Source organism: Elgaria multicarinata, chromosome 12, assembly GCF_023053635.1.
Source record: "Elgaria multicarinata webbii isolate HBS135686 ecotype San Diego chromosome 12, rElgMul1.1.pri, whole genome shotgun sequence".
In the NCBI taxonomy this organism is placed as follows: Eukaryota; Metazoa; Chordata; class Lepidosauria; order Squamata; family Anguidae; genus Elgaria; species Elgaria multicarinata.
Window position 1 is genome coordinate 2,402,254 of NC_086182.1, and position 14,058 is coordinate 2,416,311.

Here is a 14,058-nt window from a genome sequence, read left to right on the forward strand (position 1 = left end):
AATGGTGGGGTATAAATGGAATAAATAAATAAATAAAACCTTACTCTTGTAACTTGTAGTCAGATGTTTTGATAGTGGTAGTAACAGAGTTTGGTAGAAACTCGACACTGAGGCCTTATGGTGGGTGCTTCTCACTGGGGGCCGATCTACACCAAGCAGGATATAACACTTTTAAAACCGGATGAAAACAGTAGATGTAATGTGTCCTGGGCCTGAACAGTTGTCATAACCATTATAAACCGTTCTAAGCAGTAGTGTAGATCCTGCCCAGTTCTCCCACTATTGTACAGATAAAAGTCTGCAAAAGGCTATGCCTGGAGCAAGACCTTTAATAGAAATTGTGAAAATCTAGTTTATGTTACATCTCAGGTGTTACAATGTTTTAAAAGAGAGACGCTCTTTCTTGCTCAATATTAAATCACATTGAATGGGCCTGAGAAAAGACTGCTACAGTGACCCAATCATTCTTCCTCTTTTCTTTCTCCACCCTTGTCTGGGAATAAGTCCTATTAATCTCAGTGAGGCTTGCTTTTGGTTAGGGCACAATCCTTTGCATGCTGTCTGTGCAGTGCTGGGAGTTATAGGACATTTCTTTCTGGCTAGAGGATTGCACCTTTTGCCTCCCTTTCTAATCTTTCTTTACTGCACGTTTCCCATTTTCTGTTTAGTCTAGCAGTTGTGTACCAGGTCCAAACCACAGTGTTCTTTAGCCTCCCCCATCCAATCCAGGACCTATTTGCTTTAGAAAAATGAAAAAATAATAGATTTTCTTTTGCATTGATCTGGTATGAGGACAGCAAAAGGAACTACCACAAAGAAATTTGTACAGCAGCTAAAAACACACGTTAATTTCAGATACATTGAATGGCTCACTTTATTTCAGTGATTTTTAACATTAACATATTTTGTAGAATACGTTTGTCTTAATTGTGAGCTGTAGAATCAGACATGTGATGAAGGCCACGCCCCCTTGGGGCCGGTCATATCTTGATGGGCCCGCCTTGGGGCTGAGCAGGTTGGGTTGGGCACGCCTTCTTGAGCCATGTTGTCCTCCCTTTCAGTTTCCAAAAGAGGGTCACACTATGTATAGCATATGCCCCCCCATCTTTTATAGCTACTTAATGTTCCTACATCGCTTTTCAGACAAGAGAATAACTTTGGGTCATTTCACTTGCACAGTGTCATGTAAAATATCCTTGAGTCTTGAATCTCATCTACTTCTGAAAAAAAATCATGCTTAAAATCTCTACACCAACGCTGTACTATGTTGTGGCAGACTTGTTGTTAGTGGGTTCGTATGCAGGCTGAGCAAGAAGCCTCTTCCATATAATTGTTCTTCTTAGATTAATGGGAGAAAACAGGTGATGAAAATCTCAATAAATCTGAAATAAGCAAAGTCTTTGAGATGCACTTAAAAGGAACTTGCCTGTGAATTTAGCTAAATGCTCTCAAAGTGGTTTTATTTTAGTGTGTTGAACATAGAATACATGTGATGGGGGTACTTTTGTGTTCAATAAACTGAACATTAAAATAAAGAATTAGAGTATGTCCAGATACTTTTTGCCTGGGACCAGTAGATCTATCGTTTTTTATACTTGAAATCTATGTAAAGGGAAATTACGAAATGTGTGCTGGCAGTAGTTGAATTACTCGAAAATATTAGAAGGGAAAGGAAGATGCCACCAATGTACTTTTGCTTCGTCAGTGTATGGGATGTAGCAACCTCTGATAGTCGTGATAGTTGTACATTAGAGAAACGTCCTTATTCTGTTGTTTCTGGTTTGAAAGAGAGATAATGGCCTGAATTCAATTGCTCCTCCTAACTGGAGTAGACACAGTGAATCCGTGGGAACTTGGTAGGTCCCCATTTCTCTAAGTTACGTTTCTTCAATGTGCCTGCTCTGGGGGGTACTAGCAATCGGACTGGTGATCTGACCTGTTTCTGTAATAGCCAGAGATCTGAGATACTGCTAGATCCAGAATTCCGCCCACTGAGAAGCTGAGTTCCAAAAGCGTTGACTTCCTTTCAGAACTGCTGCGGATTGCACAGTTCTTTTGTGATTCCCTCCCACAATGCCAGTGTGGACGGTGTGAGAAATGCACAACCAAGACATGATCGCAGTGGCACCCTCCTTGTTCCTTAGCAACTGGTATTTAGTGGCAAACCGAATCTGACACTGAGGATAATTAATACAGGGTCATCATGACTATTAGCCATTGATAGGATTAATCCTATGTTGATTAGCTTGAATCTAGGACTGTCTGTAGAATCTAGAAATGGATCTAGAAAATCAACTTCCAAGAGGCTTGCCTAAGGTTATTTAGGGAGTCTTAGGCATTGATGAAATTTGAACTCAAGACTTTTGCATTCAGGGCGCATATACTAACAAAGCTATTTCTTTATTAACACACACACCAAATTTACTGCAATACAGGAATCCAAGGTAATGTCACTACCATCTTCTGGACCCTGTCATACTTAGTAGCGCGGAATTAAAAGGACCCTTCACTACTATGGCACTCTAGAAACCTGAAGGCATAACATGTTAGTCTTCCATTCAAACAAAAGGGGTTTCAAGTGATTCTGTTTGAAATATCTCAGCCATCTCAGACTAGGCCTTGCTCTCTAGAGGTCAAGATGGAGATCACTGACTTTTCGACAGACAGATACAGGGAGTCTGTGAACCACTAACTCTCTTCCCTGCCTAGCTGAATTCTTCTGCCTTCTGTAGGGTGACTATATGAAAAGGAAGGACAGGGCTTCTGTAACAATTGTAGAGGAAAGGGAATTTCAGCAGGTGTCATTTGTATGCATGGAGCACCTGGTGGAATTCCCTTGTTATCAAACAGTTAAACCTGCAGGAGCCTTGCCCTCTTTTGTATCTGGTCACTCTAGTATAGCTCCTGCAGCTTTCACTGTTGAGATAAAAAGGGAAATTCCCTTTTCTCTAAAACTGTTGAAGATACAGGAGCCCTGGCCTCCTTTCCATATGGTCACCCTACCTTCTGCTATGACACCGTCTTTGATCACCATATCCCACTTTGAATATTCCCCTTGAGCCCACCTCACAAATCCCAGGTTACCATGGGAACAGCAATTAACAGTTTTACATCATTGCAAGTGTGTGGCCTATTCCTTACCGGACTTTGGGACGGTAAGGACTTCAGCTGTGTGACTCAGCATTAGGGAAACTTTCCAGAGTCGTGGCCTTTTCAGCATCATGGCAGGTAAGAAATTTTTTCTTAGATGTGGAAGATGGAATGAGGAATAATGTCAGAAAGAATTTCTGTCTGTTGGTTTTATAAACTTTTTTAGATATAAGTGATCAGAATGGCAGTAAACCCACGTATCCGAAAAGGCAGTCTCATTTCTGTCTTGATGAGAGGAAAATTTGACGTTGCTATAGTATTGATCCAGGTTAAAAAGTCAATGAAACTATGTGGATTTGCAAAAATTAAAAAAATAGCGTCTATGTATCGTTTATAGAATAGCATTTCCTTATAGAAGGGGTTTTGAGCCATGATTAAATTGGCCACACTCGGGGCAAAAGGGCTTCCCATGGCAACGCCTCGAATCTGCAGGAATGTTTTTTCATCAAACCTAAAATAGTTTTTTTCTAATATGATCTCAGTAAGTTCTAATAGGACATAGGTAGGTGGAGAAAGATTATCCCGTTTATTGAGATACCATTCAATAGCATTGCGTGCCTCATCATGGGGAATAGTATCGAGGGAATTGACGTCCAAAATTGCCATAATGGCGTCGGGCGGAATATATTTCCCCTCTATTTTATGGATGAAATCAGAGGTCTCCTTTAAATATGAAGGCATTTGAGCCACGAAGGGGTGCAAGAAATGGTCAACGTATTGGGATAAGCAGGGCCGGTGCTACCATTAGGCCCACTAGGCAGCTGCCTAGGGCGCAGACCTCAGAGGGGTGCCGTACTGCCCTTTAAGGGTCACCATTTTATACAAATTAGCTGTTTTAAGAAAAAACAGAATAAGTTCAAGTTTTGTGCTTTCTATTTTTTCCTACAAAACATCTGTTCTTAAAAATCAAAGTTGGCCGTTTGCGGGGGAGGGGGAGTGCAAGTAGCTCACCTTGCCTAGGGCGCAAAGTAGTCTGGCACCAGCTATAGATTGTATGTGTAGTGTAGGATGAATTACACACAGAACGCTTGCATAAACTGATGTGTCTTCTTCCCAGCAGAACCCAGAGAGGATTTTAGACTGCCCCGGATCCCTCAGGAGAGAGGAATGTACAACACAGGAGAAAGACCTCTGCCAAGGCCACGGCCTGATGCGTGGTCGTACCGCAGAAGTCTAGCTGCAGAGAAACCATGGCCAATTTATCAGCTGAGAAAAGTGCTGTCCAGACTGCCGAAGTTGGTGGAGGCCTCCTTGCCGAGGCCCCAGAACGAAAGAAAGAACAATTTCTTCCTTCGGGGAGTGCCAGTAGAGAAGCCTGTGCCGCCGCCGCCAACAATGGTACAGAAGCCGGTGCCGCCTCGTGTGCGGACCCCAGAAATCAGCACCTTGTGGGTCAACCCACAATACATCTCTACTCTGAAGCCGGTGACACCCCCAACGCAGAGCCTAGGAGCAACTTTGCCGAAGAAGCCACACCGGGCATCTCTCCGAAAGTCGATGGCGACCTGCGTCGAAAAGGCCGCTCCGCCAAAACTGGGAGAGACGCCTTGGCAAAAGTCAGTGGCGACCAATGGACTCAAGCCAGGGCCTTCCAATTGGTCCAGGCCAATGCGGCTTCATAATCCAAAGCCACCGCACAGGTCAGTGACGAGACTACGACATTTGCAAGGATTCGCCAGGATTCCTATTGATAAATCAGGGTTAGGGGGAAGGGGTTGTAGCAAACCATTTTGCCCATTTTGCTCATACCTTTACATTTGCTTTCAAAAATGGGTTTTTAATGGTTTGTACATGTTTTTTCAGTGTTGGAAGAAAGGGGATCGCCCTGATCGTAGGGATGCAGGGGGCGCTTTCAATTGACACCCACGGGATTGCGGTCTTGTTCCTAATTATTTTGAGTAGTTGCCTCAATTGAAAGGCATCATGGCACAGCCTAAGATTTGGGACACCCAACCCCCCTAGGTTAGTTGGCCGGAAGAGAGTCGCTTGATTGACACGGATGCATTTGCCCCCTCCACTGAACGTGGCTAGAGCTTGTTGCCAACGTTTGAACTCATTTCTAGGAATCTCTACTGGCAAGGTATGAAACAGAGAAGACGGTTTAGGCAACAAAGTCCATTTCAGGGCCGTATTCCTCCTTAGTCAAGATAATTTAAGTTTCTTCCACAGAATCACTTGAAAACCCTTTTGTTTGAATGGAAGACTAACATGTTATGCCTTCATTTTTCCAGAGTGCCATAGGATTGATTACATCCAGCTTGGGTCCATCGGTCAGCCCTGGCTTTGCCACGGCCTTTTCCACGCAGGTCGCCATCGATTTCGGGAGAGATGTCAGGCGTGGCTTCGGCGGCGAAGTCACTAGGCTCTGCAGACGGGGAGGCACCGGCTTCAGGGTAGACGTGTGGGGTGGCTCTGGCCACCTGGTAATATCTGGGCTCCGCACAGGAGGCGGCACTGGCTTCTGTACCGTTGTTGGAGGCGGCACAGGATTCTCTACTGGCATTTGCCAAGGGCCCTGTACTGGCTTCGGCCAAGGGGCACGGGCCTTGGAAGGAGGCCTCCACCACCTTCGGCAGCTGGTTGGCACTTGTTTTGGCTGAGGAGTTGGCATGGCAGCTAGACGGTTCGCGACGTGGCCTAGGCAGAGGTCTTGTTTCATCCACTATGTACACTCCACTCTCCTGAGGGATCCAGGACATTCTCCAATCCTCTCTGGGTTCTACTGGGAAGAAGACACATCAGTTGATGTCAGCATTGTATTCCCAACGTAGTTTTTATATGTTTATGTTTTTATGTTTTTTGTTCATTACACTGAAATCTGTTGATTTAAAACTTCTATAAATACTAATAAATCAATACATGTTATTGAGCTGGTTGCCTCTGCTGCATCTTCTGTTCGGTAGTACCCCTCCCCCTGCAAGAAAGGTGATAGCCCACTTGCTGCCGCAGGTGAATGTGTTGGGAATCCCCTAATACTGGGCCAAACCACTGGGCCTCCCTGTCTTAGTATTGCCTGTGTTCCTTTGAAGTGGTTAAGACTCCTGCAGAGAGGAAGTTTCTAATTTATTTAAGAACTTGTCGGCTGCCAATACACACAGAGCTTTCTGAACTTGGCTAAAACTTTTTAAAAAACACTAAAAATCAGCGGATGGACCTATATGCTTCAAAATTGCCATGCATCAAGACCTACCATATTTAGAGGCTATCATGGTGCCTAGTTACATGGCTTTACCTTTAAAAATGACAGAGATGAATGCATTTTTGTAAAAGGAGAATGGTAAAACTTTTTTAAAAACTACTAAAAATCAGTGGATGAACCTATTTGCTTCAAAATTGCCATGCATCAAGCCCCGCTTAGGTTCTATCACAATGCAAAGTTAAATGTGTGTTTCTTGAAAAATGAGGAAGTTATAGCACTTTGAAGTGACTGGAACTCACATTTTAAAAAATTCATTGCAAGAAAACTGATGGAGATATCTGTCTGAAGAAGACAGGCTATCTGCCTCATTTATTTCAAATGTAAATATTCTTTATTCCAATACAAAAAATAGTTGTTTACTAGTGCAGTGTATAGCCTAATTTTGCTGAGTACTTTTCTGTTGAAGAAAATAAGACATCTGTCACAGTAATTCCCCCCACCCCCCACCCTAAAATGGAAAAAGGTTGAAAACAGTACATTGCTCTGTAGTATTTTGTCTGTAATATTGTGATATTTGCAAGCAAATTTTTATTCTTCTCAGATAAAAAAATCTCAACCACATATAATCGTCTTAATACTCATCTGCAAACATTGAGCTGCATTAAACTAGATTCATGGCAGCCTTGTGTTTGCATGAATATAGTCCCCAAGAATTAAAATGAATGTAAAGGCTGCAGTTCTATGCACACTTACTTGGGAGAAAGTCTCAATGGGTCTTACTTCAGAATAAGCACACAGAGGGTTGCTCTGTAAACTAGGGTGACCAGATGAAAAGGAGGACAGGGCTCCTGTATCCTTAGCCGTTGTATTTAAAGGAAATTTCAGCAGGCATCATTTGTATATATGGGGAACTTGGTGAAATTTCCTCTTCATCACAACAGTTGAAGCTGCAGGTGCCCTGCCCTCTTTTAAATCTGGTCACTCTAGTATAGCTCCTGCACCTTTAACTGTTGTGATGAAGAGGGAATTTCACCAGGTTCTGCATGCATGCAAATGACACCTGCTTAAATTCCCTTTTCTATGCAACTGTTAAAGATACAGGAGCCCTGTCCTCTTTTTCATTTGGTCACCATATGTAAACAAAAAAATAAAAGCAGAGGGAAGGCTGGTAGACGACACGGAGAAACAGCACCCAGATTGCAAGCGGTAGCTGACATCCACAGGGTCTCCATAAGGAAAGCTTTTTTCCCACTCATTGGCGGCAGCTGTAAGAGTGAGAGGGGGGAAAGCCTCTATGGAGTCCACCCCAAACAGGCCTTTCCTAAGGCCCTGCGATGGGGGCGTGAGAGAGGGGGGCGATTGGGGGCTTGGTGAGGGGGGGCGAGGGGGGGCTTCTCCGGGACTCCTGGGCGGCTGCAGCTCTGAGACCATTCTAGCCAGGAAGGGAGGCAGAGCAGGGAGCGAGTCACACGGTGGCAGCAGCAGCCAGGCCAGAGAGTGACAGGAATCATGAAATTGGGGTCCAACTCACATCTTGTGGTCAGTGCACAGCCCTAGCTGTGGGGTGGGGGAGGGAAGCAATGGCAGCCAATCCTAAGAGCTGTCGTTCAGTTACTCTTAAAGTAATCCGTGCTCTCAGGAGATGCCTGCAAGAGTGAAATGATAGCAAATGTTTGGATTCCGACAGCATGTTAGGGGGCTCAGTTCTCCGCCTTCTGTGGGGTGGTTCAAGCTCAGGCAGTGAGGGCTGGTGGCTCCGTCATCAGTGGGGCAGTAAATCCACCACTCCAAGTTTCAGTCTGAACTCTAGAGGATCTATCCCAAGCTATCTAAACGTTCGGACTAAAACCTGGAGCGGATTCACCGCCCCACTGACAATGGAGCCCCCAGCCCCCATTGGTCTTTCTCAAAACTGTGGAAGGTACACAGGACAAGGAAGCAAGAAGGAGACAGCCTAGAGAGTCGCAGCAGCCTTTCCGCCACTCCTTTCGAAGGCCCTCTGTGTAACTGGCCCTGCATCCATGGGCAGAAAAAGGACCGTTTACCTATGCCTGCTCACCACCCATTAGCACTGTTCAGGCCTCAGGTTCATCATCTGTTGATAGGGGGAATGGGGAGGAACGTGCTAGCTCCACCCCTATGGTCACATCACCTTCCTCCTCCTCCTCCTCCATGTGTTGTTGGGGCCAATGTCTGGGTTGGGGTGCCTTCGCTATTCAGAGCGGCTCCGTGTGAGATTTCGAACCCCCATCTTACGAGATTCTAAATCACAGCAGGGGGCGGGGGGAGAGGGAGAGTTTGTCCTTCCAATTCACGGAGGGCCACAGAGGCCCTGGCGAAGGAGACAGGGCTAGCACACTCATCTCACCGATGTGATTGAGGGACACCTCAATTGAGGCACAGTTACAAACAATTCCAACAAGGAGAAAAGATGGAAGACAACAGAGGAAACCAATGTGGCTCCACAAAAAGCTTAGAGATGACCTGAAAACAAAAAGGGATACATATAGGAAGTGGAAGGAAGGCCAGGCTACAAAAGAAGAGTACAGACAAGTGGCGCAGAAGTGCCGAAATGGCGTCAGGAAGGCTAAAGCTGAGAATGAGCTGAGATTAACAAGGGATGCTAAAAGCAATAAAAAGGCTTTCTTCAGATATGTGAGTAGTAAAAGGCAGAGGAAAGAAATGGTGGTTCAACTGCTTAATGAGGATAGCAAAGAAAAGGCTGAAGTGCTCAATTCCTACTTTGCGTGAGTCTTCTCCCAAAAGCAGGTCTATGACCCCCCTGGAAAAAGTGAAGCAGAAGTTGAGGGGCAACTTGGCCCATGGCTCCCTTGTGGCACACTCTGCAACTTGGCCCATGGCTCCTGCTGGTCCCTCCACCTCCGTGGCAGCTGCATCCCGATCTTCAAGTTGTTCCCTGTTTTTATTCTGCAGCCAGGGCTCTCCCAGGACATGCCTTTGCTGGAGACCCGCAGGCAAGCTTTCCTGTGGCCTTCTACCCCTGGGGCCTGCCAGTCTGAGAAGGTTTATGGTGACCATATGACAGGAAAAACCCAGATTTGTCAGGAGTTTTAGTAACAAATCTGAGAAGGGGAGGGAATTACAAAATTTGAAGAAAAATCCAAATTTTTCCTATCCTCCCCAGCCAAAAGGCAGCTCTACTTTAATGGGAATTAACAAAAATGCTTATATCTCCATTATTTTGGCAATTTGATAGCTCTTAGGTAGTGCTTTAGCCACACCTAACTTGAAACAGATCAGTTCATTCATGGATTTTTAGGAACTTTTAAAAAACTGAGTTTTTAAAAGTATTATTTTTTAAAACTGTCATTTTTAAAGATAAAGAGATGAAACTTGACACCATGATAGCTTTTAAGTAGGGATTTAGCCATACCAAATTTGAAACAGATCCATTCATCTGTTCATTTTAAGGATTTTTTAAAAAAGTTTGAGGTTTTAAAATTAATTTGTTTAAAACCTGTTATTTCTAAAGATAAAGAGATGAAATTTGGCACCATGATTGCTCTTAAGGAGGACTTTAGCCATGCCAAGTTTGAATCAAATCTGTTCATCACTTGACTTTTAGAATTTTTTTAAAAATCAAGCTTTTAAAATTATTGTTTGAAAAAGCAATACCCCCAGCCACAAGTGTGCAGCCCAGCTGGACCATTGGGAGACTTTGGCAGAGAGAGAGGGGAGGAGATTGTTTGAAGCTGGAGGCTTTGGTTTGGCTGCAATGACTTAGAGAGAGAGAGACAACAGAGGCTGCACAGACAACCCAGAGACACCTGCTGTAAGTTAGCCCCATAGTGCTGCCATGCAATGCAGGGCATCATCATCATCATCATCATCATCATCATCATCATCATCATATATTTCTTACCCGCCTCTCCACTTGGATCGAGGCAGGGAACAACAATGAATAGACAGGAGTTCAAAGTCTGGATGTGCGAAGTGGTACCAACGCACAAGCCCTGAGAAGCTAAGGTATAAGTGAGAAGTGTGAATGGTTGAAGTAGTGTCCATCGTCCACTAATGTTAGAGTAGAGAAACTTGTCACAATCGTACACAAGTTTTTTTAAAAAATAAAAAAATAAAAAACCAGCCAGCCGACAGCAAACCCTGTAAACAGCAGCAGTAGCTTGCAGCGGAGTGAGGATACAACCAGAAAAGATATTTGAGGGAAGGGGAGACTGTATCACACAGAGTATAGCAAAAGCTTCAAAGTACAGTAAAAGCTACAAAAGTAGGAGTGAGTGAAGTCAATTTCAGATACATTGAATTTCTCACTTGTTCTTTATCTCAGTGATCTTAACATTAAGATGTTATGTAGAACAGATTTGTCTTAATTATGTGCTGTAAAATCAGATATGTGACCAAGGCTATCTTTGGGTGGGCACACCCCCCCTTGGTGCTGTACACCCCCTGGGGGCCAGACATGTTGTTAGGTATGCCCCCTTGGGGGCTGACCATATTGTCGTCCTTTTTGGTTTCCAAAATATGGCCACCCTCTGGCCCCTTCCAGAAAGACTCTGACACAGACGCAACAGTGCTCAGGCCCTGGTGAGACCATTGCTGAGTGGGTGAAAAGAGCTGAAATCAGTCCATCAAGGGCTTCCAAAGAGAAACAGGCCGTTAGAATATCCAAGTGCTTGAGGACATTGACCGTGTGTGACCAGCCTCTGCAGAACCCTGTTCAGGCAAAGAAGGGTATGACAGTTGCTGCCATTAGCAGGCAATATCAAGGCAGCTCTGGGTTGGCCAAGCCAGGTATAAATACGAGGATCCTGCCTTTCCCATGTCAACAGAATAGGATCCCTGGCTCCAATCCACTCCAATAGTAGCAAGAATCCTGGGCCTCCTCCTGGTTTGCTTTTTCCAAACGCATTTACGTCTCCTCCTTCGTTGAGGACTTAGCTCCAGAATCTGTTTCAGCATAATTTTGAGAACTTACTATCTCTGGCAGAATCTACACTATTACTTTATAATGATTTATAACAGTTTTGACAATTGCTCGGGCCCAGGACACATTGCATGTACTGTTTTCAACCATTTTCACAGTGTTATATCCTGATTGGTATAGATCTGGCCCAGCAGTTCTCAGACACCTCCCAGAATATGCAAAGTTCCTTAAGAGAACAACTCTGGAATCTCATCAAATCTACCTGCTTTGTGCATACTTGGACAAAGAAAGAACTGCTACTTGGTCTGCGTTATGTTGACTGAAAGCACAATAGTGCCACCTGGTGCCTGGCCGTGTGCTTACTTTTCCATGTGGAAAAACAACGAAGAAACTAGAGGCCTTCAAGAGGCATCTGGACAACCACCTGTCAGGGATGCTTTAAGGTGGGTTCCTGCACTGAGCAGGGGGTTGGACTTGATGGCCTTCTGGGCCCCTTCCAATTCTACTATTCTATGATTCTATGACTTGTAGCACTTTAAAGACTATATCTTCTGGCTTATGCTTTCATGGCCACTGTTGCCCACTTCATCAAACACATTAACCTCAAATTGACAGATTTTTACATGCATCCAGGGGTGGGGTGGGGTGGAACGCAAACGGTGTTGTCAGAGGGGATTGAAATGCAAAAATGCAGGCATGCCCTTAAAAGTTTCTAAGCTCCCACCTGCAAAGAGCACCAGGTGGGCTACTGTAGCAGGGAAATGGGGAACATGATGATGATCTGAACCAAGGGTGGGCAACTTCAGCCCGAGTCAGCATTAGCCAATGGTGAGGGAGGATGGGAATTGCAGTCCAAAACATCTGGACAGCTGCAAGTCACCCACCTCAATCCAGACGGACATTTAGCCTGACCCAGCAGGGCTCCTCTTCTGCCCTCATTGGGACAGTGACCTGGACTTCATGTGTTCCGGCTTTGTGTGCTGAATTATTCCACCAAGGGCCACTGGAAGGCTGCTCCCCTTGACCCCCAGGAAGAACATCATGGCAAGGGGGAGGCCAGCCCAGCCCAGCCCTGCCCTGGGTGCATGCCGGAAAGAACACACAGCTCCAATTCTCAGGTGCCCGGCGGCTGCAGAAGCGTCCCGGGCCCCATCCAGTGTGCCATCAGGGCAGAGGGGGCCCTGCAACAGAATGAGCAGAGCAGACCCCAGTCACTGATAATCATCCTCATTGCCTGGGGGCTCAACTGACTAGCATCTGGTGCAATACACACACACACACACACACACACACACACACACACACTAATTTAATTGGCTACAGCAGCAGTTGGGGGAAGGCCGCCAGGGCTGCCAAAATAGAACAGGCTTGTGACTGAGACAGTTCTATAAGGACAAGAGGGAGCCCCAGCTGGCAAAATGGCAGGGTAAGAAGAAGTTAAGCACCTGTAGGAGTTAAGCACCCATGAGAGTCCAGCAATTGGGTATTGAGGCTAGAGCAGTAAAGTCCCTCCTCCACCACCGCCCCTCTGAGTATTATTGCAATCTATTGTAGGGTGCCTTCATGAAAAGTTGGGATTTAAATCTTCAACATAGATAAATACACATTAATTTTGTATGACTTACTGTTAATTCCTTTTAAAATCAGTTATGATTAGGTGTGTCCCTGCAAATAAGACATGCAAACATGTGGGATTGGCTAGTAGCTACTGACACAGTGCCGCTGGAGTCTGGGCAGATGTATTTCCAGCAATGCTATAAGACTACGCTTGAGGTGGCAAACAAGTACAATATCTGCTTGTTCAGAGTTAACAGAAGAGCAACAGCAACCAGAGGCCCATTTTAAAAGGCAGCACTAAAGACCTCATGCTGAAAAAACAGGTCTTAGCTGCCGGGGGGCGGGGGGACATCACTGGGGGCAGGTGACTCTCCTTAGATTGGGTGTGCTGCCAACTTGACACCACTGCAGAAAAGGCCCTGCCAATACCTGCCTTCTGAAGCAGGGTAGGAACGCAAGCAGCTCGCAACCCATGGAGATGGGGCTGCCTTGGGGTGATTCAGTCTGATCTGCCTGTTCCGGTTAGCATCTTGGCAGCTGGATTCTAGACCAAATGGAAGTTTCCCTATGTACAAGTTCAGCACATCTTTTGTTGAAGTGACTCCCATCGTCCTCTTGATACACAAGAACCACGGACAATTTTATCATGTAGTAAGTCGTCTCAGGTTTGCAAGTTCGGGATTTCATTACAAGTGGGATGTGAACAACACGTTGCGCCCTGGAGCGCTCCTCTTTAGAGTTCCAGACAGCCCTTTTGCAGGATACACCATTCCATTCCTTCCCACCCCCCCCTGTCCATTTCCGTCCCAACAGTCTATCAGCATTCCGCGGGCACTGAGCACCTTCAGTCCGGACTGGCCTGTTTCTGGGGCTCCCTTTATACTTCTGCTCTCGGCTTCCCCGGGGGAAGCCTGTGTTTCCCCTCAAGGGCAAGAGAGACATCCGAATTACACATGGCCCTTATGTTTTCAGAAATTGGGGTCAGCCATGATGATGATGATGTTGCTTCCACTCTAAAAAGCTGATACCTGCAACACTACCACTGACTAAACCATTCAGACTGCAAATCTCCATTCTGAGACTGTGTCTAGCTAAATTGCTGACCTCACAGCCATAACATCTAGATTTTTGATTTTTCTGTCTCTTACCCCACCCTGTGTTTTTTGTACTATGTAACCTGATGAAAGCGTTCTGGAAAACTCAACGCTTTTGCTCCATTTTTGTTAGGCCTACAAAGGTGTTCTCCAGCGGTGGATTTTTGACATCTTCCCATTTTTATGCTTTTCTAGCAGCTTTGGGGGATATTCGC